Source organism: Cricetulus griseus, chromosome 4 (assembly GCF_003668045.3).
Source record: "Cricetulus griseus strain 17A/GY chromosome 4, alternate assembly CriGri-PICRH-1.0, whole genome shotgun sequence".
In the NCBI taxonomy this organism is placed as follows: domain Eukaryota; kingdom Metazoa; phylum Chordata; class Mammalia; order Rodentia; family Cricetidae; genus Cricetulus; species Cricetulus griseus.
This window is the reverse complement of record NC_048597.1, coordinates 179,072,274-179,087,194: the sequence shown is the minus strand read 5'-3', so window position 1 is coordinate 179,087,194 and position 14,921 is coordinate 179,072,274. Positions and strand designations below refer to the sequence as shown.

Genomic DNA, 14,921 nt, shown 5'->3' with positions numbered 1-14,921 from the left:
GTGGGCGGTGCCATCCCCAGACAATCTGGCATATTCTGTGTTAAAATTTTTGCTTAAATTAGAAATAAAGAAGAAGAAGAGGCAGATGAAACATACGACTAAGAGACATATTAACCAGTTTATTATAGGCCCGGCAGAGTAGGGAGACTTAAGAGAGAAGAGGAACATGGTTAATGGCTGATCGCCATGGCCGGTCGCCATAGAGAGGCAGAGAGAGCGTAAAGAGACGGAGAGAAGAGAAGAGCAGAAGCAGAGAGAAGAGTAGAGAGTGTAGAGAGAGAAGTGTAGAGAGAGTGTAAGTGGGCAGGGATTAAGGGGTCCTCTGCACCTGCATGCAGACTTAGTTTCCATGGAACCCTGGGCTGACCAGGGTACTGCCTGTTCTGTCAGGTAACGGGGCAGGCCAGCATAATGCCTGAACCTTTCATTCTGAGGCCTCCCATTCTGGATCCTGTTTAAAGCCCTCTGAATGAGCACCACCTTTCCTTTTAGAATGGTACCCTCTAGAGAAGGAGGCATACTGTCAATCAGCATGCAGTTTAGTGCTCCAGAGCGCCTCCCTGGGGTTTTGCTCTGACTAGGATCACCAGAATTAGAGGCTGCAGAGTTTACCAAGGGAGCCTCCCTCAAGTCCACGTGGGCTGTGGTCTATGTAATGGAGGCCAAGGGGTGTGAACAGAGCCAAAAAGAATTGTGGGAGGAAGCTTTGCCCTGCAATGGAACTATCCATGTCCTCTGTGTTCGGCTACACCCTTCCTACTCTTCGAGACCCTGTTGGAGACCCAGTTCCTCTGAGGAGCTCTCTGGCAGATCCCACCCTTCTGGCCTCACCAGAGCCATTACATTTTATCCCTAGCCCTAACTTCACCTGCTGCCATGTTCCTCCGTTTTCCAATGGGACGTCTTGTCTCCCTCACATGCTCTGAGTCAACACGGTTGTCACATGACTGACTCACACTGTGTTTTGGTCAAGTGTCTTTGGGGCACTGGAAACCCACTGTGATACTGTGATTCCATTAGGAACACAGGGAGGGTTTTTGTTTGGCCTTGGAAGCAAAGGGCCCCAGGATGGTGTGAACTGGGCTGAGATTGCCACAGTGCTCTCCTGGCTCCTCAGCCTGTTCATTGCCCTGGAATATATTCTTCCTCCACTTCTACAGATGGGTTCACAAGGTGACAGTTCCTTTCCAGTTCACGGTAACTTTATTGCCAACCCAGCTTGGGTCAGGGCAGCCGCATTTCCTGAAGAGCTTTGGTGGAGAAAGGGAGGGTATTAAGATAGTATGGGAGCTCTTTGGCCCGGGAATCCCACCACCCCAAAATTGAGTGTTCATGTATTTACTAGGTAAAATGATTGGTCCTTTTCTTGGTTCAGACATTGATTGTTTGGAAGTAAGATTACCCTACACCCAGTTTATTTGGGTTATCAGAAGCTGCAAGCACTCTGGACGGTGATGGACCTGCTTGGGACTTGGCCCTGCCCTACTCCTCAGCCCTGCTTTGGGGAATGGGAGGGTGGAAATGGGGGGCTGCTGATTTGCATACCAAAGGCAATCAGATAGCATGGCATTTGGAGGCAAGGAATGAGGACAGTCTGTCAGGAGCAGCATTTTTAAAAAAAAAAAAAAAAAAAAACAAAACAAAACAAAAAAACACGATGGGATTTGAAGTCCCCATCAGGCCTTCCTGTGAGCTGAGTGAGCAGTGTCAGCTGCAGCCCAGGGGCCAGGCTGGCTGGGTTCTTTCCAGCAGGGACCAGCAGTTTGCTTTTCCCTGCTTACAGATTGTTCCAACTTCCCACTCTTCCTGTAGAGTAGGAAAGGAAAAAGAAAGCATCATCCTGAAACGAGAGAGTAGAAATCGGCTGGGCCTGGTTTAGAGAAGTCTGGGCTTGGCCTGAGCTCTGGGCTACAACTTCATTAGGCGCATGTGTTATTTTTTGAGTGGCAGGAATAGTAAGATTTACACCTAATCAAGGAAAGGCTTGCCAAACAAACGCTCGGGTGGGGTTTCCTGGGCAAGAGTGTGATATTGTAATAAATGGGAAGCAGAGTTCTGCAGTCCAATCTCTGGTCTGATTGCACACATTACAGCAGGGGCCCTGTTTTCCAGGAATGCAACACACCCCATGTCCAAGGCCCCTCCTCGGAGGGTGTGTCTGCACTTCCTCTAGCCCTCTCCTTAACTGTTGGGGCTGTCAGAGGAACTGAGGGCCTAATGTGGGGATCCCTAAGATGCCTGCCTTAGGGTCTTTGCCTTGGGACCACTTGACAGGTGAGTGGACCTTATGGTAAAGTCCGTTGGGGACCGATATAGTGTGGATTAGGTTCTCCCTTCTCCTTAATACAGAACAGAAAGTGGATGTGGGCCTCTGACATGCCAGTAACAGTCTTGGACATCTCTAAGCACTGGTGGGCAGGGTGCTTTCCAGAAGGCAGAGGAAATCACACTTGTACAGAGAGTGCATCATTTTCCATATCCTTGCCTGGTGACCGCCTGTGCCCTAAGGTTTTAGATGCTTACCCAGCCATTTCTGCCTCCCTGGGGAGTCCCTGGGCTCTGCCTTTCCAGCTGGGCCCTCAGGCATTCTTTCCTGATTCTCCCATTGCTGAGCCTAGCTGCTTTTCTATCCTTTCTACTCAGTCTTCAGAGTAGAAACATCAACTCCCGTCAGAGTTAGTTGCCTCCTGTTGCTCCCTCTCGCTCTGTTCATCCCCACAGCATGCCTTAGCTCGGGCTTACATGTGTCTTTATTTTCTTTCCTTTTTTAAATTTATAAGTTCCTCAAGACCAAAGCCAGTTTCTCCTCTGAGTCATGTTACTTGACACATAACTGATATACTAAGCAGTTGGCAAATATTATGTCTTAAGAAAGTCATATGTTCTATTTATCTGTTTGTTTGTTATTTATTAATTTTGAGGCAGGGTTTCTCTGTGTAGCCCTGACTGGCCTGGAACTCACTCTTGTAGACTAGGCTGGCCTCCAACTCAGAGATCCACCTGCCTTTCTCTCCCAAGTGCTGGGATTAAAGCCACCTGGCTTCTGTTTTTATTTTTGACTAGAACCAATTTATGCTGCTTCTCAGATATACTTATATCGTGTCCTACTGATTTAGGATCTTAACTTTTTCCCTGTCTCTTTGGCTTGTTTTTACCCATACACCTCTCTGCTCCATACCTATTTCACTTCAGAGTGGCAGGAACCCAGTGATGTTTGGCACAGGATGACAAAGTTAGTGGCTCACACCTGGAGTATGGGGGGGGGGGTATGATCATGGCTTTGCAGTAACTGTCAGGGTAAGGTAAAGCCATGCAGTTGGTAGGCAGTGGTCCGCTTCCTACCAGTTTCTCTGCCAGGCTTTCTGTTACTTCTTCCTGGTCACATCCCTTCCAGCCTTCCCTGACAGTCCCCAGTATCTTGAAGCTCCTTTCTCTTTTCCTTTCCTCAGTGCTTTTTGCATGTGCTGGGGCCTGGTACCCAGACTGCCATCTTTCTCTCCTGTGTCTTTCTCAGCTTCCCCGGGATACCTCTGTGGTCCCTTCAGCTGCCTTCACCAGAATCTAGATGTGCCCCTAGAACACATCATACGCTAGCCAGTCTTTTTGTTAAAGGCATGTCTTCCCACCTGATTGGAGGTATGTTATGCCTAGGCAGGGATGTGCCTTTCTTTTTGTATTTCCCAGCACATGGCCAAGCATCAAAAGTAATAAATGTCTGTTGATCTAGCATATTAGTACATAAGGAATATTCCACCCCTGTCTCTGTGTATCTCTCTCTCTTTCTTGTGTGTGGTGGTGGTGGGGGGGGTGATGCATACTTTACCTTGACATACCTCACTGGCCAACAGAATTTTCTTCTTTTCATTTTCACATATAGCTTCTGTGTTGTCTTCTCTGTGCTCATTGTTTTTCTAGAGGATGCCAACACCATCAGGGACAGAGTTCCCTGTTATCACCCACAGTAGCCCAAGTGTTGTTTTGTTTGTTTGCTTGCTTGCTTTCTTGTTTTCTGTTGACCTTCATGGAGGCAAACCCAGAGTCCTCGGCTTTGATGCAGGAAAACATTTTAAGACAGACCAGCATGTAGCACAGTAGTGGTTTGTTAAAAGACATTTAAAACACACAGAGATTTTAAGAGCAAGGATTAGGAGAATGAAGAGCTGGGGAAGAAAGTGAAGATATCTTGAGAGCATGGGTATGGTTTTCTCTAAAGGATGTTTGCATTTTTAACATAGATTTTAGACATGGGGTCTAGGACCAAGAGAGACAGTTGTAGAAAGAATAAGGCATATCAAAGTGTGTGAATGGACTTCTTAAGGGAAAGTTAAATGCCTTAAGCTTTGGCCATTTGCACCATTTTGGGGGTTCTCCAGTTATATTTCAGAGGGTTGCTAAGTGCCCCCCCATAAGTGAGATCATAGGATGTCTCCATAGCTGCTTTGAATGAATGTGTAATAGATGAAGTAAAACCAGGAGCTCTAGGTTAGGGTGTGTACTTGGATGCTGAATGGAATCTCTGAGAGTCCTGGAGAACTGCAGGGTCCAGGAGCTGGAAAAAGACCTTAACCCAATGTTATTAATGCATAGGATTCCTGATTCTCACCTGAACTAGACTCCAGGGGGAGTGCTCCAAGTCCCTGTGATTTTCCCTGTCTACCTATAGTGCCTTGGGAAGATGCAGTGTTCCCCTCATTGACAAGCAAGGCTCAGAAATGCTGATAAATATCTCACTGTCTCCTGGGTAATTAGCCCCCACAGAGCTGCGGCACTTGCTGGAGCTGCTAATTTGTGTGTGTCAGCTTGCCCAGAGACTCACCAGCAGCAAGACGCAACAAGCTGTTAACAAGTGTTAAACACTACAGGAGCTTCCTGCTGGGGGCTTCCAGATAGCACTCAGGGAACAAAAGTCCCTTGATGACCAGGAATGAATGATGGTCAGAAATACCCGTTTTAGGAGTGTTTACTAGTTTGGGGATGATGGAAAGTCACCTAACTTGGAGGGCCATCAAAGTAGAGACACAGTGAATGACACTAAGGTGACAGGTGACCTCCTTTAGAGGTTCTGGAAATGAGATCCATGACACAACTTCTAGATGTTTCTGCCTGGTAGAGGGTTTTAGGGGATCTATGCTAATGGTTGTTTAAGAGCAACAATTAACATACCACTTCATAATTAATTATGGGGCATTGGCAACAGATGGGGCCTTAAATTCCTTACATAGCCAAATGTTAATTTGAAAAAAAAAAAAAAAAACATGGAACTATTTTTATTGGCCTTGTTTGCTAGCAGCCTCTTTGAACCTGCAGCTGTCCTGGGTTATCTTATACATGACATTAGTGTTCTCTAAGCCAAGAAGCTCCTAACAATCTTCACATCTTAAAAGCCAGTATCTGCGAGTCTGCCTTGAACAGCAGTGACCAGGGGATTTCAAGGAGTTCGGAAATGCTTCTCCTGTCTTCTGGAAGGTCCTAGTCCTCTTAGATTGTATTGTCAAAGTCTAAGGTTTGGAATTGGACCCCGGTGCTGTTTTTCAGTCATGGGCCACCTCTTAAAATTTTAAGCCTCATTTTCTTCACTTGTAAAATGGGATAAAATTCTATCACTGTGAGGAAAAGCCAGGCAGTATGTGAGCTCTGGGCATTTGTGGTTTGTGAGGCTGCTGCTAGGGTGTTAAGGAACCATGGAAGGTGCAACATGGCAAAAGGCTCCATTAGGTGAGATGGGGTACACTGTGCCCTTCGGGGTAGTACTGGGTGAAGATGTGGGTACACATGAAAGCGCTGGCTTTGTATCAACAAGATAGTGATCAATCATTGGTGATGTGCCCAGGAGTGCTCAAAGCAGAACTAACTCCAAGGCCTCTTGGAGCCTTCATTCCAGTGAGAGGGAAAGTTGGGTGCATACCCTGTGATGGTAGCAAAATACTGAGGTGAAGGGAGTTAGGCAGGTTACATAAACATGAGACAGCTGGTAACCAAAGGTCTTGTGGGTGCATTGGGTGGAAGGGTGGAAGGGTGGTGCCCTTGTGAGGAGGTCCTTCCTAAAACCCCCCAGCAGCAGTGGCTACCTTTGGGAACAGAGCCTTAGTTTTTCCTTTTTGTTTGTTTGAGGCAGAGTAGCCCAGGCTGCCCTCGAACTCATTGTGTGTCATTTGATCACTTTGAAATTCTCAACTTCCTGCCTCCACCTTCTCAGGGCAGGGATTACAGGCATACACCACCATGCTTAGTTTATGTGGTGCTGGGGATCGAATCCAGGTCTTCCTGCATGCTAAACAAGTACTCTGTCTACTGAGTTTTGGCTTTACTTTTTGAGTTATTTTTCCCTAACTGTAATAACTATGCATTATAGAAAACATGTACAAAATTTAAAAGAGAAATAAATACCCATAGCTCCACTGCTTTGGCAAACGTTGTCTTTTGACTAACTTGCTTTCAGATCCCCCTTTCCCTCATGGAGTTAGTCATACTCTCTTCCTTCTTGGGCTAAGTGTTCATTCTACAAGTACAGAGAAGCTGTCTGCCTTTTCCACTGAGTGAGGGAAGGGTATTTTCTCAAGTTCTCATCAGCAATGCTTTTCTGATCAAATGATGTCCATTTGAAAGCATGGAACCCACTGAACTTAGCCAGCATGCCTGCAGGTCATGATGCTGGTTCCAAGTCCCCAGAGGACGAACCTGAGCATCCTCCAGAGGACAGAGCTTTCACATTGTATGACTTCCTGGTGTGATGTCTGTAGCTAGCATCCAGGGTACTGGGTGTATTCAGCGATATTTGAAGTACCTTTCTAAAGCCCTTTCCTAAAACTCTGCACCTCCAGAAAGGCTTCTTAAACCTTGGTGGGACTTGGAGCTGCCTGGGCATGGGAGGGAGGATGGAAATGAGCAGTAGGAGGAAGGCAGAGAAGTAAGTGGGTGGTGATTTCCTCAGGTTTTTGAGGACTGCCAGCAGGATGCTTTAAAGTGAGGTGTGGGTGTGGAGGGTAGGGTCATGGTGCCCTCCTAACTGGTGGGGGAGAGGCTTCCACTGAAGAGAAGGGTTTGCAATTTGAATCTCCTCCTTCTCTTGTCCTTATGTTGTAACTCTTGCTTAAATGTCATTATCCCATATCAAACTGAGTTATCTGAGCCCATGATCCAGACATTAACATTTTATGTACCTTAATATTATTTAATTCAGGCCATAAATATAGACATGAGAGGAAAGGGGGCTAGGCAGGCATATGCCTTGGACAAGGAACTGTGGCCTCTGGCCAACTAGGGTCTTCCACTGGAGGAAGGGAGTATGCCACAAGGAGGGAAGGGGACAAAAGTTTTGGCCAGGCAAGGCAGAATATAGTGTTAATAGGGGCTGAAGACATGGGATCTCTGTTGATAGGTCTGGCTTCTCTAGTGACTGCTGGGTGAGCTGGGGCTAAATACCAACACGGTTCCAGTTCATTTTCCTGAAGAGGTATATTAGTCAGGGTCCTCTAGAGGAACAGACCCCCCCCCCACCACCACACACACACACACACACACACACTGAATTTATTAGAATGTCTTACAGGCTGTGGTACATCTAGTTCAACAATGGCTGTCTATCAACAGAAGTAGTTTAGTGCATAAGGCTGGATATCTCAGCTGTTCTTCAGTATATGCCTGAATGCCGAATATGTAGGCTCTAATGCCAGTGAAGGGATGAACTTGATAGTGAGAGCAAGCAGACAAAGAGAGAGCAAGCTTCCTTCTTCCTTGTCCTTTAAATGGGCTGTCAGCAGGAGGCATTTCCCATGTTACAGGTGGATCGTCTCACTTCAGAGGTCCAGGTTAGAAATGAGCCTTCCTACTTCAAATGATTTAATTAAGAAAAGAAAAGAAAAGAAAATCCCTCACCGGTGTGCCCAGCCATTTGGATTTTAGTTAATTCCAGATGTAGCCAGTTGACAACCAAGAATAGCCATCACAAGATGTATGCTGACAAAGGCACTCTTCCCTCTGGCTTCTTCCTTTGCTCCATTGCTTGTATACCATTCTTGTGCAGGGCCCAAGCTAACTTCTCTATCCTTCCAAATTTAGCATGTGTCCTTCCAAACAACCCCATCTCTTTTAACTTGTAACATTAAGTGGTTATTTGGGGGCCTATACGGAACAGGTAGCCATTTGAAGGAAGGGCGGGCAGGGAAGGATGAAATCCAAACTCAGAATGAGTGGTTAGCCCTTAGAATTGTTGTAAGGGCTCTGTGTGGCCTGCAGGCAGTGCTCTGTAAATGTTTGTTGTGGTTTCCAATGACAGTCACTTATCAGTGATCCACACTTGAGTGGTGGCTGCCTTCCTCAGTGACCCTTCTGGAAAGGCATTTCTTTGGGGTGATTCTCTGCTCCGAGACACAGGGAACCCTTGTTTCTTTTGACTGTGCTGGGGGGTTGTCCTTTGAATCACATATTTGGCTTCCCAAAGTCCCTCCACATGAGGTCTTCAGGGCTGGAGGAAGAAGCCCTTGGATGAAGCCCACCTGTACCCTGAGCTGGCTGTTCTGAGAATCTCAACACTGGGCAGCTCCAGGGTTATGAAATGGATTGGGCAGAGGGAGGCTGCTCCATGACTGTGATCTAGGCTGGATGTGCATATCTTGGAGAGCTAAGGTGCCGGACATAATCAGTGACCATCAGAGGTGCCCCATGCCAGTGACTTCCAGGACTTACAAGCTAGAAGTATGAATTTCACAGGTAATGGGAAGGTGAGTTTAGGAAGGAGTTTCAGTATCGGACTGGAGGTAGGCGCTACGAGATAGGAAGGCAGGGCTCCTGTATAGCTAGAGTGAGTCCTAGAAAGTGGGGTACCATCGAGAATCCTCTCCAAGGAATTAATATGGCTTAATGAGTGGAGATTCGGGGTTAGGGTGAGCAAGTCAATGAAGTATGATGACAGTCACTTACCAGTGATCCCTGCCCTCCTCAGTGACCCTTGTGGAAAGGCTTATTTCTTGGACCACACACCTCACCCCATGACTCAGTTTTTGTGGCAAAGGGGAACAGCTCTGTACACAGTAGCTCAGTGGCATGTGAGGCATTTTGTGATGATGTAGGATAGGTGCACTGAGTAAGTCACTCACCAGTTGTTTATTACATTAGCTTTCAGCATTGTGCGTGGAAACAGCATGATTTAAGTGAGAAGCTGACTTTGCTCAGGATGCAGGTGAGTTGAGGGTTATAGTGCAGAGTTAATCATCAAGCCTAGCTGCTGTGCCCAGAGCAGTAATTATGCGTTTTTCCTTGTTGCCTTCTTGAGGCCAAAAAGTCTGCTGCAGTTCTTTGGTGATAATTGTGTCTGTCCTCTTCCTTTTCTACATTCTGCATTTGTTTTTTGCTTTTTTTGTGCCTTTAACTTTCTTTTGTGATGGTTCTATGGTCCTGCTAAATGTTAACGTTATTGCCTTGTGCCTGTAAGCCCCTTGTAATTGCCCCTCTTGAAAGGCTGAGGTAGTTTTAGAGTGTACCTTCTTGGGCCCTCTTCCCCTGACTGCACATGGGAGAAGGTGCCAGTCTGCTGTGAGGCTGTATCCCAAGTGTGTCAGTAAGCAGTTGGTTTCTACTTTACCAAGAACAGAATAATCTTGGGTAAACATAGCCGTTGGAAAAAAGCAAATATTTGTCTTGGCAGCCATTGTCCCTCAGGAGTCTGGCCCGTCTTTTGGACAAACTAGGAGGTAGGCTAGAAGGCATGGTATTGAATAGTACGTTGCCTAAAACCCATTAGAAATGTTTGTGTAAGGGGCATATAGAAGACAATGTCCTTAATAGTAATTCCAGGTGATGGCAGAGGGTCAGAAGTTCAAGGTCATTCTCAGTTACACAGCAGGCTGGTAAAGAGCTTGCTTGCTATGCAAGTATGAAGTCCTTTGTTTAATCCCCAAAATTCAAGTTAAAAAAAAAATTCTTTTTGAGGTGCAGGGGCGGGTGTACAGCTTAATCCCAGTTCTCAGGAGGTAGAGGTAGGTGGATCTCTGAGTTCAAGGCCAACCTGGTCTATGGAGTAGTTTCAGGAGAGCCAGAGCTACACAGCGAAACCCTGTCTTGCAAAAAGAAGGAGGAGGCAGAGGAGGAGGGGTTGGGAAGAAGAAGAGGAGGAGGAAGAGGAGGAGGAGGAGTTGTTCTTGGCCCAGCAATGTACACCTATAATCTAAGTGCTAGGGAGGTAGAAGCAGAAGGATCCCAGGGCTTTGCTGGCCAGTGGCCTAACCTAATTGGTGAGCTTCTGGCTAATAAGAGACCCTGTTTTGTAAAAGAAAGTGATTGAGGAAGACACCAAGGCAGTTTTTGGCCTCCACTACATGCACTACATACACATGACACACACACACACACACACACACACACACACACACACACACACACACACACACACACCAATATCCCTTCTGCCTCCTGTTTCTTTCTCTTTCTATCTACACCTACCCAAGCAATCAGAGCACTCCTGTTTTTTCTCTCTTTCATTTCAATTGTTTTAACTGGGGCTTCTTAACTTTACCCTGTTGGCACTTGAGACTCCATCAGTCTTTGCTGTGTGGGACCGTCCTGTGCAATGGGTGGCACTGAGAGCTGACTTTGGCCTCTGCCCTTCTGGTGCTTGTGTGATACCCTTCCCCAGTTTCAGCTTCCAAATTCCAAAAGGTCCCCAGATGTCCCTGGGGAGAGAGTACTGCCCTTGTTTAGGAGCCCTAACTTAAGTTGGCCCTCCTCACAGTGGTCAGTATGATCCCAGTGGCATTGAAGACCTGAGGTTGGTGATGATTGGTGGATTGTGTCGTGGGGATGGGTGTTGGGTTGTGGGGTTAGTGTCTGCATCTCTCAACCTTGATTCCTGTTGAGAGTCAGCTTTTATCTTAGCATCAGTGAATGTGGCTCTCATAGAAGCAAGGGTGGTTAGTGATGATCAAATCCATGTTGGCCATTGCCTTTCAGGGCAGGCATGAGCTGTTTCTCCCTCTAGGCTTCTTGCCTTTCTGTGGAAGTTCTAAATAGGGCATGCCAATCACAAGGAGGATGCTCAGGCAATGGGCCTGACAGCTGGCACCTCAGCTGGCCAGCAAAGCATGACAGGAGTCTATTGCCCATCATGCCTTTGAATCAGTCGGACTTACTTTATGTCATTGGAGGTGAAAGCGCCGGCCTTTGATGGCAGGGTATTACTGGGTATGGGCAGATGTAGTGCCTGGGCCTTCTCAATCGTGACTCCACATATGTTCCGCCAGGCAGTCTTGGTGCTTTAGAAACATGAAGAAAAGGCTCTGTCCCCAAGGAACTGCCAGTCAGTTCCTTAGATGCTATATTCCTTTAAAACAGACACACACAACACACACACACACACACACACACACACACACACACACACACACACACACACACACACACCTCTACCTTGGTGTTTAGAGTTGTTATAAAAAATGTCTCCCTGCTACAATTACTTAAAAAAAAATGAAGTATTTCTGGGTTGGGAAGATGTTCAGTGGGTAAAGCAGTTGCCTGCAAGTATGAGGAATGAAGTCTAGACCCTTGTCATACATATACAAAACTGGTGGGTGTGGTGGCCCCCACTGTAACCCAAGGACTTGGGAGGCAGCAACAAGATTCCTCAGGGCAAGCTGGGCAGTTACAGTGACTGGCCCAGTCAGTAAACTCTATGTTCAGTGAGAGACCCTGCCTCAGTAAATAAAATGCAGTGTTATTAGAGAGGACACCAGACATCAACCTCTGACCTCCACATACAGATGTTTACACATGTAAGCACAACTGCACAGACATGCACCCACACATATACAAATTCCATATACAACTGACTAAAAAATAATGATTTCCCTTTGTTGCCTCCTCTTTGCTTGCTTTTAGTTTTTCCTTGGAAATTTCAAATAGACTGTATAATAATCCTACGTGTACTCTGCAGTGATTGTCCATGCGTGACCTTCTTGTTTGATCTAGACCCCCCACTCAGCTGATAATTTGAAGTTGAGCCTGTGTGTCTCAAGATTCCCTGTGGGTTTTAGTCAACAGCTCCAGAAGATTGAGACTCTTTTCTTCAGTTTAATCATCATTGCGTATTGTTTGATGTCCTTCAGGCCTCTCATAGTGTCTTACCTCTTTATCCAACGCAAGGCTCCTGCTCGAGGAATACCAGAAGTCATTTCTTATTCTCCTTGCCTGTCATGTGCTAACAGGTAAAGGTACTGTGCACCAAATGGGGTCTTTCTAGGTCCTTGATCTCCACCGTACTCTCTCACATTGTTCCTTCTGGATTCTCTGGCTTGACACAAGGCACAGCCTTCCCTTAAGGAAAATGATCAACCATTAGGCGCTTTGGCTGGCCCAATGGCTCTTTTCCAAGTGCCTGCCCTTAGAGGGTTGCTGTCTGGTCACCAATCCTTACAGAGGCCTTTTTAATCAATGGTATCAAACTTTCTGATAGCTTCAGGCATGTATGAGAAAGTGTTGTATCTTTGATTCTGTGCATTCCAGCTATGAATAGACCAAACCAGAGCTCATATTACCCATAGGTGAGTTTAAAGGCTGTGTCTTTTCCTTGGTCATTGTTGGCCTGGCTGGGCTGGGAGGTGTATTTGCATGGACCTGACCTCCTAGTACTTCTGACTTCCACATCCTGTTCTGTTTGCTGTTTGCCCTCATTTTCTCCTGCTATATCACTCCCATTGACCAACTTTCACTGACCCCCATTTGGTCAATGCCTCTCTAATTTGCTAAGGAGCTGGTCTCTTCTCATACGCACCCCACCCACCTTGTCTCTTGGAGATAGTTTTCTGTAGCATAACCCCCTCAAAATGAACCCCCCCTCAAAACTGGACCTTGATTCTCTAGAAATGTTTATTCTTTGTCATAAAGCAGTTCTCATAACACAACCCAGAGCTAGGTATGGTCTCCCTAGAAAGTGTGTCTTTCTTGGTAGGTCCTACTTCATTATACCCTTCAACCAAGCTGTGATGTCACTGCAACCTCCCTGTGGTTGTTTCCCATAATCCCCTCTCAGTATCCTGATTTCTCTTTGCTCTTGACCTCGTCTCCTCTGAAAAATCACAGCTTCTCCTGTAGCTCTTACCCTAAGCCCTTGGAGGTGGCAGGTGGTGTGACCTCCTCTGCCTTCAGCTTAGCCCCACACTCTGAGTGCACCATTAGAGATAAATGGCAGCTCCCATGAAGACCCATCATCTTGACTTGGCCCTCTTCCCATATGTATCTTTTTAGGTACCTCTGTGCATCTATGCTGAGGTCCCTATGGGGTGCCTTTAGCACCACTCTTCATAGAGTACTCTCCTTTTTCCTGCTGAGAATCACATTCCCAGAGAGGGCATTTCTTGCTCTGCAGATGTTCTAGGCTGGGGAAAAGCACTGGTTGTGAGAGTTTTGCCTCTCTCTTCTAGAGGAATTGTCTCCTCCCGCCTACTCTGTGTCTCTTTTCTCTCGGTGCCTTCTGTTGAGTCTTGCCCTGCCCAAGTCCTGGAACCTGTTACCAACAGAAGGAGCCCTTGGGGAAACATGGAGAAGTGTGCTCCTCCATCCCTTTCACAGACTAGGACACTGCACAGTAGAGGGGAAGGGTCCATACTGGCTCACACAGCTGGTTAATGTTGGAAACTGACAGGAACTCAGTTCCTTCCAGAAGCCCCATCCTTGACCCAGGGTCTAGAAGCTTTGAGACCAAACATAGCTTAAGTGACTCCTAATAGAAGTCGTGTGAAGCTTCTGCCTGCTTCATTCCTTACTCTTTGAGGTACCATCTGCTTCCCTGTCTCCCCTGAGTTCTTCTGGGTCTGTTGTCTTGTTCCAAGGCCTCTCAGAATGTGCTGCACATACTGGATGCATGGGGTTGCTTCCTAACCAAGGAACTTTTAGCTTGGGAGCTCTTTAAAAGCAGTTTAGTGGCTTCAGAGATGGAGTGGATAAAGTACTTGCTGTGCAGGCATAAAGATCCAAGTTTCCATCTCCAGCATCCATGTAAAAAACCAACTGCAGTAGTCCTTGTAGTCCTTTGCTGGGAAGCAGACGGGGCATCCCATGGGCTCAATGACCAGGAAGTCTGACAATTGGTGAGTTCAAGTTCAGTGAGAAATCCTGTCTCAGAAACCAAGCAAAAGGGCAGTAAAAGGCAACAAACACCAACCTTTGGGCACTGCACACACATGCATGTATATCCACAAAGGTATTTATCCATTCACATATGCACACAAATACCCCATGTAAATATACACACATATATATACACACAACAACAAAATACATTTTATGAACTTGTGTGTTTATAATTTATAGTTGACCTTTTGTATAGTTGAGGTATAAGGCATAAAATCATTGCAAACATGAACTTCAATTCATGTGTATATTTACATATGAAATCAGGACCAATCAAAACTATTATATCATTGTATTGTAGGCAGAGTTTCTCACTGGTATCATGATCAGCTTTGTTCCATGAGCCACTTCCCAAATAATAATTCATAGGCTTAAGATTAATTATAAACGCCTGGCCAATAGCTTAGGCTTGTTTCTAGCTAACTCTTACAACTTAAATTAATCCATTTATATTAATCTACATTCTGCCATGTGATGTTACCTCCCTTTCATCTTATATCTCCTGTTTCCTCTCTGTGTCTGGCTGGGCACTCCTCTGATTCCACCCTTCTTCCGATGTCCTTAGTATGGTTAACTTCCTAACCTTATCCTGTCCAGCTATTAGGCAGTCAGTTTCTTTATTAACCCAATCACAGCGAGATATATTCACATAGTGTAAAGGAATATCCCACATTTTGTGCTTTAGAATTCATGCTGCCTTACCATTAAAGTTGTAGATGTGCAAATATGTGTCACAGATACTGGTCCTGACTAGACTTTGGGAATGGCTCTGTTCCACTCACCTCTCCTAGGTTGGGATTCTC

The 14,921-nt window shown here is 46.1% G+C and overlaps 1 protein-coding gene across 5 annotated transcripts in view; it reads left to right on the top strand.

Annotated features, from left to right (window-relative positions):
• Nucleotides 1-14,921, top strand: part of Tln2 (talin 2) — a 420,162-nt gene that overhangs the window by 147,592 nt on the left and 257,649 nt on the right. The window contains exon 1 of one of the 5 annotated variants that reach the window (XM_027411261.2): nt 2,256-2,274. The exons of the other annotated variants lie outside the window; for them this stretch is intronic. The gene's annotated coding sequence lies outside the window, so the exon portion shown is untranslated. Of the gene's footprint in view, nt 1-2,255; nt 2,275-14,921 lie in introns of those variants that run through there. 5 annotated transcript variants of the gene reach the window in all.